This window comes from Pseudophryne corroboree, chromosome 2 (assembly GCF_028390025.1).
Source record: "Pseudophryne corroboree isolate aPseCor3 chromosome 2, aPseCor3.hap2, whole genome shotgun sequence".
NCBI classification, from domain to species: domain Eukaryota; kingdom Metazoa; phylum Chordata; class Amphibia; order Anura; family Myobatrachidae; genus Pseudophryne; species Pseudophryne corroboree.
In genome coordinates this window covers 184,092,275-184,106,541 of record NC_086445.1, presented here as the reverse complement: position 1 = coordinate 184,106,541, position 14,267 = coordinate 184,092,275, and the positions used below count along the sequence as shown (strand labels likewise).

Here is a 14,267-nt window from a genome sequence, read left to right as displayed (position 1 = left end):
CTAACCATCCATCCCCCAGCACCGCTGCCCCCTCCTCAGTCAGATGCAATCCGTCACGACAAAAGAGATGGCGCCTGACTGAGAAGTGCGCCCACTGTTCCAGGAACACAAACCCCTCTTTCCTGCACCAATCCCTAAGCCACACATTTACCTCCCTAATCTCCCTCTGCCTCCCTGGACTAGCGCGTGGAACGGGTAATAATTCAGAGAATATTACCTTAGATGTCCTTGCCTTAAGTTTCTTTCCCAAGTCCCTATAGTCTTTCTTAAGGACATCCCACCTTCCGCTAACTTTGTCATTGGTGCCAACGTGCACTAAGACCGCCGGGTCTTTCCCAGCCCCTCCCAACAAGCTAGCTACCCGGTCCGCGATGTGCCGTACCCGAGCACCCGGGAGACAGACTGTACGGCAATCACGGTCCCGGTAGGGCAATCTGCTATCTGCCTTCCTGACGATAGAATTACTTACCACCACCATCTGACTATGTACCTCACTATCTTTTATCCGAACCGCGCCAGAGGGACCACTCCTCTGGATGCTAGAGGGAGCAGTCTTCTCCGGCACCGTCATTTCTTCACCATCATCCTCAGATTCCTCGTCCAGTCGGGCAAATTTGTTCGGGTTTGATAGTTCGGAGATGTCAAGCCTCCCCCTCTTTTTCTTCCTTCTAACTGTGACCCAGCTGGCTACCTGATCATCATCCTCATTTACCAGTGACCCCTCCCGCAACTCCTCTACCGTTCTGTCTAAACTTCGCTCGAGATTGTGAATCTTCCTCAGTCGTGTAACGGTTTGCTCTAGATCAGGTACCTGGGCTTCCAGGGCAACTGTTTGCACACACCTCGTGCAGATGTAATTACACTGGGCGGTAGCTCCAGATGTGCATACATCTTGCACGACATGCACTGAGTGAGGTCCCCAATCACAGCCCCTCCCATATTGTTTGTAAGGTCTAACTCCCTGTTACTCTCAACGAAAAAGCAGCAAAAAGAAAAAATAAGATTTTACTTACCGGTAAAACTATTTCTCGTAGTCCGTAGTGGATGCTGGGGACTCCGGAAGGACCATGGGGAATAGACGGGCTCCGCAGGAGACAGGGCACTTTAAGAAAGAATTAGGATAATGGTGTGCACTGGCTCCTCCCTCTATGTCCCTCCTCCAGACCTCAGTTAAGGAAATTGTGCCCGGAAGAGCTGACAGTACAAGGAAAGGATTTTGGAATCCAGGGTAAGACTCATACCAGCCACACCGTATAACTCGTGATAAACTTACCCAGTTAACAGTATGAACAACAACAGAGCATCAGATAACCCTGATGCAACCATAACATAACCCTTATTTAAGCAATAACTATATACAAGTATTGCAGAAGAAGTCCGCACTTGGGACAGGCGCCCAGCATCCACTACGGACTACGAGAAATAGATTTACCGGTAAGTAAAATCTCATTTTCTCTAACGTCCTAGTGGATGCTGGGGACTCCATAAGGACCATGGGGATTATACCAAAGCTCCCAAACGGGCGGGAGAGTGCGGATGACTCTGCAGCACCGAATGAGCAAACACAAAGTCCTCCTCAGCCAGGGTATCAAACTTGTAGAATTTTGAAAAAGCGTTTGAACCTGACCAAGTAGCTGCTCGGCAAAGTTGTAATGCCGAGACCCCTCGGGCAGCCGCCCAAGAAGAGCCGACCTTCCTTGTGGAGTGGGCTTTAACTGATTTTGGAAGCGGCAATCCAGCCGCAGAATGAGCCTGCTGTATCGTGTTACAGATCCAGCGAGCAATAGTTTGCTTTGAAGCAGGAGCACCCAGCTTGTTGGATGCATACAGGATAAACAGCGACTCAGTTTTCCTGACTCTAGCCGATCTGGCTACATAAATCTTCAAAGCCCTGACTACATCCAGTAACTCGGAATCCTCCAAGTCACGAGTAGCCACAGGCACCACAATAGGTTGGTTCATATGAAAAGATGACACCACTTTTGGCAGAAATTGCGGACGAGTCCGTAATTCTGCCCTGTCCATATGGAAAACCAGATAGGGGCTTTTATGTGACAAAGCCGCCAATTCTGACACACGCCTAGCCGAAGCCAAGGCTAATAGCATGACCACTTTCCACGTGAGATATTTTAACTCCACGGTTTTAAGTGGCTCAAACCAGTGTGATTTCAGGAAACTCAACACCACGTTAAGATCCCAAGGTGCCACTGGAGGCACAAACGGGAGCTGAATATGCAGCACTCCCTTTACAAACGTCTGAACTTCAGGAAGAGAAGCCAGTTCTTTTTGAAAGAAAATGGATAGGGCCGAAATCTGGACCTTAATGGACCCCAATTTTAGGCCCAAAGTCACTCCCGACTGTAGGAAGTGAAGGAAACGGCCCAGCTGGAATTCCTCTGTAGGGGCATTCCTGGCCTCACACCAAGCAACATATTTTCGCCATATACGGTGATAATGTTTAGCCGTCACGTCCTTCCTAGCCTTTATCAGCGTAGGAATAACCTCATCCGGAATGCCTTTTTCTGCTAGGATCCGGCGTTCAACCGCCATGCCGTCAAACGCAGCCGCGGTAAGTCTTGGAACAGACAGGGCCCCTGCTGTAACAGATCCTGTCTTAGAGGTAGAGGCCGAGGCCATGGGTCCTCTGTGAGCATTTCTTGTAGCTCTGGATACCAAGTCCTTCGTGGCCAATCCGGAACAATGAGTATTGTTCTCACTCCTCTTTTTCTTAGGATTCTCAGTACCTTGGGTATGAGAGGAAGAGGAGGAAACACACAAACCGACTGGAACACACACGGTGTCACTAGTGCGTCTAAAGCTATCGCCTGAGGGTCTCTTGACCAGGCGCAATACCTCTGTAGCTTTTTGTTAAAGCGGGATGCCATCATGTCCACCGGTGGCAGTTCCCATCGCCTTGCAATCTGCGTGAAGACTTCTTGATGAAGTCCCCACTCTCCCGGGTGGAGGTCGTGCCTGCTGAGGAAGTCTGCTTCCCAGTTGTCCACTCCCGGAATGAACACTGCCGACAGTGCTCGTACGTGATTCTCCGCCCAACGAAGAATTCTGGTGGCTTCCGCCATCGCCACCCTGCTCCTTGTGCCGCCTTGGCGGTTTACATGAGCCACTGCGGTGATGTTGTCTGATTGAATCAGCACCGATTGGTTGCGAAGCAGGGTCTCCGCTTGACTTAGGGAGTTGTATATGGCCCTTAGTTCCAGGATATTGATGTGAAGGCAAGTCTCCTGACCTGACCACAGACCCTGGAAAATTCTTCCCTGTGTGACTGCCCCCCACCCTCGGAGGCTTGCATCCGTGGTCACCAGGACCCAGTCCTGAATGCCGAATCTGCGGCCCTCGAGAAGGTGAGCACTCTGCAGCCACCACAGAAGAGACACCCTGGCCCTGGGGGATAGGGTGATCAGCCGATGCATCTGTAGATGCGATCCGGACATTGAAAGGTCCTCGGATGGAACCTGCCGAAGGGAATGGCGTCGTATGACGCCACCATCTTTCCCAGGACTCGGGCGCAGTGATGCACCGACACCTGTTTTGGTTTTAAGAGGTCTCTGACCAGTGTCATGAGTTCCCGAGCCTTGTCCGACGGGAGAAAAACCTTCTTCTGGTCTGTGTCCAGAATCATGCCCAGGAAGGGCAGACGCGTCGTAGGAATCAGCTGCGACTTTGGAATATTCAGAATCCAGCCGTGCTGTTGTAACACTTCCCGAGAGCGTGCTACGCTGATCAGCAACTGCTCTCTGGACCTCACCTTTATGAGGAGATCGTCCAAGTATGGGATAATTGTGACTCCCTGCTTTCGCAGGAGCACCATCATTTCTGCCATTACCTTGGTAAATATTCTCGGTGCCGTGGACAGACCAAACGGCAACGTCTGGAGTTGGTAATGACAATCCTGTACCACAAATCTGAGGTACTCCTGATGAGGTGGATAAATGGGGACATGAAGGTAAGCATCCTTTATGTCCAGAGACACCATAAAATCCCCCTCCTCCAGGCTTGCGATGACCGCTCTGAACGATTCCATCTTGAACTTGAACCGTTTCAGGTATATGTTCAGGGATTTTAAATTCAATATGGGTCTGACCGAACCGTCCGGTTTCGGTACCACAAACATTGTCGAATAGTAACCCCTTCCCTGTTGAAGGAGGGGAACCTTTACCACCATCTGCTGGAGATACAATTTGTGAATCGCTGCTAACACTATTTCCCTCTCTATGGGGGAAGCTGGCAGGGACGATTTGAGGTAACGGTGAGGGGGCATCACTTCGAATTCCAGCTTGTATCCCTGAGACACAATCTCTATAGCCCAGGGATCCACCTGTGAGTGAACCCACTTGTGGCTGAAATTTCGGAGACGCGCCCCCACCGGGCCTGGCTCCGCCTGTGGAGCCCCAGCGTCATGCGGTGGATTTAGTGAAAAGCCAGGGAGGACTTCTGTTCCTGGGAACTAGCTGTATTGTGCAGCTTCTTTCCTCTACCCCTGCCTCTGGCAAGAAAGGACGCACCTCGGACTTTCTTGCCTTTTTGTGATCGAAAGGACTGCATTTGGTAATACAGTGCTTTCTTAGGTTGTGAGGGAATATATGGCAAAAAATTTGACTTTCCAGCCGTAGCTGTGGAGACCAGGTCCGAGAGACCGTCCCCAAACAATTCCTCACCCTTATAAGGTAAAACCTCCATGTGCCTTTTCGAGTCGGCATCGCCCGTCCATTGCCGAGTCCACAGGACCCTTCTGGCAGAAATCGACATAGCATTTATTCTAGAGCCCAGTAGGCTAATGTCTCTTTGGGCATCTCTCATATATAGGACAGCGTCTTTTATATGCCCCAGGGTCAGTATTATAGTATCCTTGTCCAAGGTATCAAGTTCCTCAGATAAGGTATCTGTCAATACTGCTACAGCACTACACATCCAGGCCGACGCAATTGCCGGCCTTTGCAGGGTACCTGAATGTGTATAAATGGATTTCAGGATACCCTCCTGCTTTCTATCTGCAGCATCTTTTAGGGTGGCCATATCCTGTGACGGCAGGGCTACCCTCTTGGATAAGCGTGTTAAAGCTTTGTCTACCCTAGGGGAGGATTCCCAACGTAACCTGTCCGTTGGCGGGAAAGGATACGCCATAAGCATCCGTTTGGAAATCTGCAGTTTCCTATCTGGAGATTCCCAAGCCTTTTCACATAACTCATTTAACTCATGTGAAGGGGGAAAGGTCACCTCTTGCCTTTTTTCCCCATACATATAAACCCTCTGGTCAGGGACTGGGGTTTCCTCTGTGATGTGTAACACATCTTTCATTGCTATAATCATGTAGCGGATGGCTTTAGCCATTTTAGGCTGTAACTTTGCATCATCGCCATCGACACTGGAGTCAGAATCCGTGTCGATATCTGTGTCAACAATCTGGGATAGTGGGCGCTTCTGAGACCCTGACGGCCTCTGCGCTGTAGGATCAGGCATGGGTTGAGACCCTGACTGTCCCAAGGCTTCAGCTTTATCCAACCTTTTATGCAAGGAATTAACATTATCATTTAAAACCTTCCACATATCCATCCAATCGGGTGTCGGCGGCGACCCCACATTAATTTGTACCCGCACTGTTTCCACATAGCCTTCCTCGTCAAACATGCCGACGCAAGCGTACCGACACACCATACACACAGGGGATGCTCTATTTGAAGACAGTTCCCCCACAAGGCCTTTTGGAGAGACAGAGAGAGAGAGTATGCCAGCACACACCCCAGCGCTATATTACCCAGGAGTCACACAGTAACTTAGTGTTAACCCAGTAGTTGCTGTATATACTGTTTTTGCGCCAAATTTATGTGCCCCCCCTCTTTTTTTACCCTCTTTCTACCGTGATTCTGCAGGGGAGAGCCTGGGGAGCTTCCTCTCAGCGGAGCTGTGGAGAAAATGGCGCTGGTGAGTGCTGAGGAAGAAGCCCCACCCCCTCAGCGGAGGGCTTCTGTCCCGCGTTTTGTGTAAAAATAATGGCGGAGGCTCATGCATATATACAGTGCCCAACTGTATATATGCTGCTTTTGCCAAGAGGTACCTAATTGCTGCCCAGGGCGCCCCCCCCTGCGCCCTGCACCCTACAGTGACCGGAGTGTGCGGGTTTAGTGTGGGAGCAATGGCGCACAGCTGCAGTGCTGTGCGCTACCTCATATGAAGACTGGGGTCTTCTGCTGCCGATTTCGAAGTCTTCTTGCTTCTCACGCCGACTTCTGTCTTCTGGCTCTGCGAGGGGGACGGCGGTGCGGCTCCGGGATCGGACGACCAAGGGTGCGTTCCTGTGTACGATCCCTCTGGAGCTAATGGTGTCCAGTAGCCTAAGAAGCAGGACCTATCTTCTAGTGAGTAGTGCTGCTTCTCTCCACTCAGTCCCACGTAGCAGAGAGTCTGTTGCCAGCAGATCTCTCTGAAAATAAAAAATCCTAATAAAATACTTTCTTATTAGCAAGCTCAGGAGAGCTCACTAAGGTGCACCCAGCTCGTCCGGGCACAGATTCAAACTGAGGTCTGGAGGAGGGACATAGAGGGAGGAGCCAGTGCACATCAGTATCCCAATTCTTTCTTAAAGTGCCCTGTCTCCTGCGGAGCCCGTCTATTCCCCATGGTCCTTCCGGAGTCCCCAGCATCCACTACGGACTACGAGAAATAGTTTTACCGGTAAGTAAAATCTTATTTTTTATTTTTGCTCCAGTCCCCAGCATCCACTAGGACGTTAGAAAAAAGTAGAAGACAAACAATCTCACTTATACAATAATTAAGCTGGCTTATACTTATCTATCTTTGTGCGGTTCTTGGTCCTTCACTTTTATGCAGCCGTAGTACTCTCTCCTGCGGCCCGATACTCCACTTAGCAGTTGCAGTTGTTCCAGCTCACTGCACCTCCTTTTCACTCGGCTTCCAGCTCCTTTTGCTGTTACCAACTTGCATACACTCACAAATCCAAGCAGCACTTTAAAATACAAGCCCTTACAATGAGCAGAGAGAAGGATTATACACAGATAGTGGCGAGATTCACACCAGCTCACACAAGCAAGGCACGTCAAGCTAACTAGCTTGAAAACTCAGCAACTGCTGAAACATTACTTATAAAGTAACAATGCAGTACTGAACTAGATAACGATTGCAGGAAAACGAAGCGCTGTGCGGGCACCCAGCATCCTCTACGGACTACGAGAAAAAGGATTTACCGGTAGGTAACCAAAATCCTATTTTCGCTTACGTCCAAGAGGATACTGGGGTCCACATTAGTACCATGGGGATGTACCAAAGCTCCCAGAACGGGAGGGAGAGCATGGAGGCTCCTGCAGAACTGATAGACCAAACTTCAGGTCCTCAGAGGCCAAAGTAGCAAACTTGTAGAAATTTGCAAATGTGTTCGACCCAGACCAAGTTGCTGCTCGGCAAAGTTGTAATGCCGAGACACCCCGGGCAGCCGTCCAGGAAGACCCCACCTTAAGAGTAGAGTGGGCCTCGACAGACATAGGACACGGCAATCCTGCCGTAGAACACACGTGCTGGGTAGTGAACCTGATCCAGCGAGAGATAGTCTGCTTAGAAGCAGGACACCCAATTTTCTTGGGATCATATAGGACAAACAGAGTCCGATTTTCTGTGACGAGCAGTCCTCTTCACATAGATTTTCAGAGCACTTACAACATCCAAGGACTTTGAAGAAATTGAGGAGTCAGTAGCCACTTGCACAATAGGTTGGTTGATATGAAATGCCGACACAACCTTCGGAAGAAACTGCTGCAGTGTCTGTAGCTCAGCTCTATCTTCATGGAAAAACAAGTATGGGCTTTTACAGGATAAAGCCCCCAACTCTGACACACGTCTAGCAGAAGCTAAAGCCAACAAAGTGACAGCCTTCCACGTAAGAAATGACCTCAACCTCCTGTAGAGGCTCAAACCAGTCAGATTGGAGAAACTGCAACACCACGTTAAGATCCCATGGCGCCGTAGGCAGTACAAAGGGAGGTTGGATGTGCAGAACTCCCTTCAAAAAAGTCTGAACCTCCAATTGTTTATGGAAGAAAATGGCTAGGGCCGAAATCTGGACCTTCACAGATCACAACCATAGGCCCATATCCACCCCTGCTTGCAGTAAGAGGAGAAACCATCCCAGTTGAAACTCCACCGTAGGAAACTTGTTGGACTCACACCAAGACATATTTTCCAAATATGATGGTAATGTTTAGACGTTATTCCTTTCCTAGCCTGTATCCGGGTAGGAATAACCTTGTTCGGAATGCCCTTCCGAGCTAGAATCAGGCGTTCAACCTCCATGCCGTCAAACGTAGCCGTGGTAAGTCTTGATAGGCGAACTGCCCCTGCTGCAGCAGGTCCTCTGGAAGAGGAAGGGGCCTCGGTTCTTTTTGCAGAAGATCCAGAAGGTCCGCGTACCAAGCTCTTCTTGACCAGTCTGGAGCAATGAGGATCGCTTGAACCTTTGTCCTCCTTATGAGCTTTAGAACTCTTGGGATAAGTGGAAGAGGTGGAAACACCTTCACCGACTGGAACACCCCCGCAGAGACACTAGGGCGTCCACTGTCACTGCTTGTGGGTCCCTCGACCTGGAACAATAACACTGAAGCTTTTTGTTGAGACGAGAGGTCATCATGTCTATTTGGGGTATCCACCAAAGGTCCTTTATTTCCTTAAAAACCTCCGGATGGAGGCCCCACTCCCCTGGATGGAGGTCATGTCTGCTAAGGAAGTCTGCTTCCCAGTTGCCCCGGAATGAAGATTGTTGACAGCGCCAACGCGTGTATTTCTGCCCAGAGGATGATTCTTGTCACCTCTAACATTGCAGCTCTGCTCTTCGTTCCGCCCTGTCGGTTTCCGTAAGCCACTGTTGTTACATTGTCCAACTGCACTTGAATGGCCCAATTTCTTAGAAGATGGGCCGCCTGAAGAAGACCGTTGTATATGGCTCTTAGTTCCAGAATGTTGATTGGTAGGCCGGCTTCCAGATTTGACCACCTTCCTTGGAAGGTTTCCCCTTGAGTGACTGCGCCCCAGCCCCGGAGGCTTGCATCCTTGGTTAGAAAGATCCAGTCCCGAATCCCGAACCTGCGGCCCTCCAGTAGGTGAGGTAATTGGAGACACCAGAGGAGTGAAATCCTGGTCTTTGGCGACAGACGTATTCTCAGGTGCATGTGTAGATGAGATCCTGACCACTTGTCCAGGAGGTCCAGCTGGAAGGACAGAGCATGAAACCTCCCGTACTGGAGAGCCTTGTAAGGCCACCATCTTTCCCAAAAGGTAAATGCATTGATGAACTGATACCGGGGCTGGCTTCAGGACATCCCGGACCATTGTATCACCAACGCTTTTTCCTATGGAAGAAACACCCTCTGCACTTCCGTGCCGAGGTTCATTCCCAGAAAGGACAACCTCCTGGTTGGTTCCAAATGTGGTTTTGGAAGGTTCAGAAACCAACCGTGGACTCTGAGTAGGTGGGTCGTGAGAACAATGGACTGCAACAGCTTCTCCTTGGACGATGCCTTTATCAGCAGATCGTCCAGATATGGAATGATGTTCACCCCCTGCTTGCGGAGGAGAACCATCATCTCCGCCATCACCTTTGTGAATCCCCTCGGTGCTATGGAGAGGCCGAATGGCAGGGTCTGGAACTGGAAATGACAGTACAACAATGTGAAGCGGAGAGAAGCCTGATGCGGCAGCCAAATCGGAATGTGGAGGTACGCATCCTTGATATCCAGGGATACCTGGAATTCCACCTCTTCCAGACCTGATATCACCGCCCTTAGAGACTCCATTTTGAACTTGAACTCCTTCAGAAAGGGGTTTAGCGATTATAGGTTCAGAATGGGTCTGACCGAACCATCCGGTTTCGGTACCACGAAAAGGTTCTAATAGTAACCTTTGTTTTGCATATGAGGTGGTACTGGCACAGTGACCTGTGCCTCCACCAACTTCTGGACGGCTTCTTGCAGGACAGTCCTGTCTGCCGGCAGAGCTGGCAAGCCTGATTTGAAAAATCGGTGGGGAGGGAGATTTTGAAATTCCAGCCTGTACCCCCGGGACACAATATCTTGCACCCAGGGGTCCAGGCCGGATAACACCCAGACGTGACTGAAAAGACTGAGTCTCGCTCCCACCGGCCCCATCTCCGGGGCGTGCAGTCCACTGTCATGCGGAGGACTATGGTGTACCTGAAGCAGGTTTCTGTTCCTGGGAACCTGCAGCAGCAGGTTTCTTGCACTTGGGCCGACCTCCCCAAAAGAAGGTGTTGGACGGCCTGGCCTTTCTGGGCTTGGCAGCCCGAAAGAGCTGTGATGCAGTTGAAGAAAAGGGTTTCTTCGGAGCAGGTGTAGCTGAGGGAAGAAAAGGTGACCTACCTGCTGTAGCCGTGGAGATCCACGCATCTAGCGCTTCCCCAAAGAGAGCCTGATCTGTGTAGGGTAGGGTCTCCACACTTCTCCTGGATTCCGGGTCAGCAGAGCACTGACGCAGCCACAGTCCAAGATGAGCTGAGACAGACATGGAAGAAATTCCTTCAGCCATGGAACCCAGGTCTTTCATGGATTCTACCAGAGATCCTGCCGAATCCGGAATGCGACGCAAAAACAATTCAAAATCACATTTATCCATAGTATCCAAATCTTCAAGTAATGTGCCTGACCACTTTACTATAGCTTTGGCAATCCAAGCACTGGCAATAGTGGGACGTAGTATTGCGCCTGAATCCGTGTACATGGATTTGAGTGTATTATCAATTTAACGATCAGCTAGCTCTTTCAAGGCGGTTGATCCTGGAACAGGTAAAACCACCTTTTTTTTTTTGAGAGAGAGAGAGTCTGGATACTGACGCGTCAACAATGGGCGGGATGTCCCATTTTTTCCGATCCTCCACAGGGAAAGGAAACGCCACCTGGACCCTTTTAGGGATCTGGAATTTATTCTCAGGGTTTTCCCAAGCCTTTTCAAAAATAGCATTTAATTCTTTTGACACAGGGAAGGTTAGCAAGGCTTTCTTATTTTCCGTGAAGTAAGCTTCCTCAACCTGCTCAGGTGTTGTATCATCAATATTCAACACATCCCTAACAGCCTCTATCATCAACTGCACCCCTTTAGCAAGAGATGCTGCCCCCCGCAACACATCCCCATCACCGTCCGCAGTGTCAGAATTGGTATCCGTGTCGTCTTGCATTATCTGTGCAAGAGCACGTTTTTGGGAATATACAGTAGGTAAAGGGAGACCCCTACCAGCGCTGACTGTGCACCTTAATAAGTTACACAGTCTTTATTCAGCCCCCCCCCCCCCCCCCTACAACCCCCTGGTACCGTGAGAGATAGCTGGAGTTGCTGTGGAGGGACTTGCTCTTCTTGGATAGCGCTGTGCAGGCAGGAAAATGGCGCTGAACACTGCTGGGTCCGCTCTGAGGAGATGCTTCGCCCCCAAAATGGTGCTGTCTTCCCGCTCTTCACAAGGATTATACTGGCCTGAGGAATATGCTGGCTGAGATCCACGGACCCCGACAGGCTTGCTGACCAGTGCAGGGTTCAGGCGCTGGCTCAGGCCACCCCTCACAGCGCTGCAGTGTGTGCCTCTGAGCTCCGGAGCGCGGTTAAAAACCGTGCTCCCTACCCTGTTGCCACCATCTTCACATCGGCCCCCGCTTGCTAGGGGGGTCGGTGACTCACTCGCCACAGATCTTCTGGCTTTGTAAAGGGGTGGCGGCATGCTGCTGGGGTGAGCGATCCCCTGTGGCAGGGAATGATCTATCCCCTCAGGAGCTCAGTGTCCTGTCAGCAGAGATAGTGGCTCAGACCCCACAGGGCGGACACTACTCCCCCCCCCCCTTAGTCCCACGATGCAGAAAGGATGTTGCCAGCAGCCTCCCTGTAAAATAATAAACTCTATAAAAAACTTTTACTAAAGAAGCTCTGTATGTGACCGGCTCATCCGGGCACATTTTCTAAACTGAGTCTGGTAGGAGGGGAATAGAGGGAGGAGCCAGCCCATACTCTCAAACTCTTAAAGTGTCAATGGCTCCTGGTGGACCAGTCTATACCCCATGGTACTAATGTGGACCCCAGCATCCTCTAGGATGTAAGAGAAATTAGGTATCACCTGAACATATGAAGTAGGAAGGAGTGACCTCAGCAGAGATCTCCGATACTTGCTGCGATCCCTCCATTCCCGCATCCTCCACAGGCAGCCGCTCTAGTACATCGCAGGGATGGTCTCCTTTCGGAGCCCTTGTCCCTGCAGGTGCTAATTGATCAAGCTCGGTATTAAATAGTGCAATGAGATACTGGGTGGTAAAATCTCACTCAGTTCACATTAAATATGTGATTCATGATAAATGGCCCCCATGGACAGATAAAATGAAGAGTAAAGGTGCATACACACTTGGCGTTTCTGCCGAACGTGTATGCACAGCGATGATGTGAACATCGCTGGGCGGGAAAAATCGCTCAGTGCATACACACTGAGCAATTTTCACCCCGGCCAAGCGATGTTCACGGGGTGAACAACTTTCCACAGTAGGAGACTGGAAAGTGATTCACTCGGCTTGTAAAACAATCTCACTGCTCATCGCTCGCCCATACACACTGGCCGAGTTTGAGCTCAAAATGCCAAAAGTGAGCTACTTTGAGCTCAAAATTGACAAGTGTGTATGGCCTTTTAAAGGGGTCTATTTAGGAAGTTTTTTAGAGAAAGTGGATTGACAAAGTACCAGCCATTAGGCTGCTAACTGCCATGTTACAGGCTATGGGGTCTATTCATGAAGCAGTGAAAAGTGTGGAGAAGTGAGCATGTGGAGAAGTTGCCCATGGCAACCAGTCAGCTGCTCCTTACAATTGTATAGTATGTAAGTTATAATTGTTACCTCAATGCTGATTGGTTGCCATGGGCAACGTCTCCACAGGCACAATTCTCTACACTTTTCACTGCTTCGTGAATAGACCAGAGTCTGAAAAATGACAGTAGCTGGTTGACTGCTACTTGATCTCTGCCCACTTTATCTCTCTCCAAGGCTTAGTACATAGACCCCCAAAGTACCAGCCAATCAGCTCATGTCCTTTTACAAACACAGCCTGTAACATGACAGGAGCTGAGTGGTTAGTACTTTTTCTCTCTCCACGGTTTAGTAAATAGACCCCATAATACAAAAACTACCGCATTACATAGACCGCTGCAAAGGAGCAACGGACACACACAGCGACCATATGACCCTACACTAAGCAGCTAAGCCGTACATAAAGGGGTTATACTGTTACAAATAGCCGCCGCAGGGCATGTCGGTTCGTCGTACCGGTGCTCGGCTCCCAGTCTCTGCTCGGTGAAGCAGCTGCTGCGCCGGGGGCAATATGTCCACTCTCCGTCTCTCGCGCCTGCACCGGTTTCAAACCTCGCGCCACAGCCAACCCGCTTCTCCACTCGCCTGTCAGTTGCGTGACGTCACCTGATGCGCCGAGCCCGCTGCATGCCGGGAGTTGTAGTTTAATCGTGCACGCCTTAAGCTGCTGATGCTGATTGGGTAGCTGGCGATCGCGCGTGTAAAGCCTAAACTGAGGAGTTATATTAGCTCAGTGTAGTCACGTTTTTGTTCCCAGAGGTTGAGACTTGAGAATACATAGGCTACATTCTTATTCTGCTTTCAGATCGCAAATGCCGGATCCCACCCGGTAAGAGAAACGTGTCCTTACCGGGAGGGATCCGGCATTTGCGTTCCTTTGCTGGCTTTCTGACCCGGCAATATGCCGGGTCGGTTGCCATAGCAGCGGGGGGCGCAGCAGGGGCGGGGGTGGAGGCGGCGCTGGGAGATGAGCTCATCTCCTGCGCCGCCTCTCCCTATGCTGTGAGTGAATGGGAGCCGTGTCGCATCGGAACGGCTTCCATTCACACTGCACCTGACCCGGTAATAACCCTTCTTTTTTACCGGGTTGAATTACCGGGTCAGGCGACCCGCTAATTCAGCAAAGGAGCTTTCACATCGCACACTGACCCGTTTCGACACGGCAATATGCCGTGTCGATACAGGGTTATTTGTGCGATGTGAAAGGGGTATTATGCTGCATTCACATCGCAAATGCCGGGTCCTACCCGGTAAGACAAACGTGTCCTTACCGGGTGGGATCCGGCATTTGCGCTCCGTTGCAGGCTTTCCGACCCGGCAATATACCGGGTCGGTTGCCATAGCAACGGAGCTCAGCAGCAGCAGCAGGGGCGGGGTGGAGGCGGCGTCGGGAGATGAGCT

General features: G+C 50.5%; 1 protein-coding gene across 1 annotated transcript in view; it reads right to left on the bottom strand.

Annotated features, from left to right (window-relative positions):
* The window catches only part of ESPL1 (extra spindle pole bodies like 1, separase), a 340,610-nt gene extending 327,038 nt beyond the window's left edge, over positions 1 to 13,572 (bottom strand). The window contains exon 1 of the mRNA XM_063950725.1: positions 13,323 to 13,572. The gene's annotated coding sequence lies outside the window, so the exon portion shown is untranslated. The remainder of the gene's footprint in view (positions 1 to 13,322) is intronic.
* Between the last annotated feature and the right edge of the window lie 695 nt (positions 13,573 to 14,267).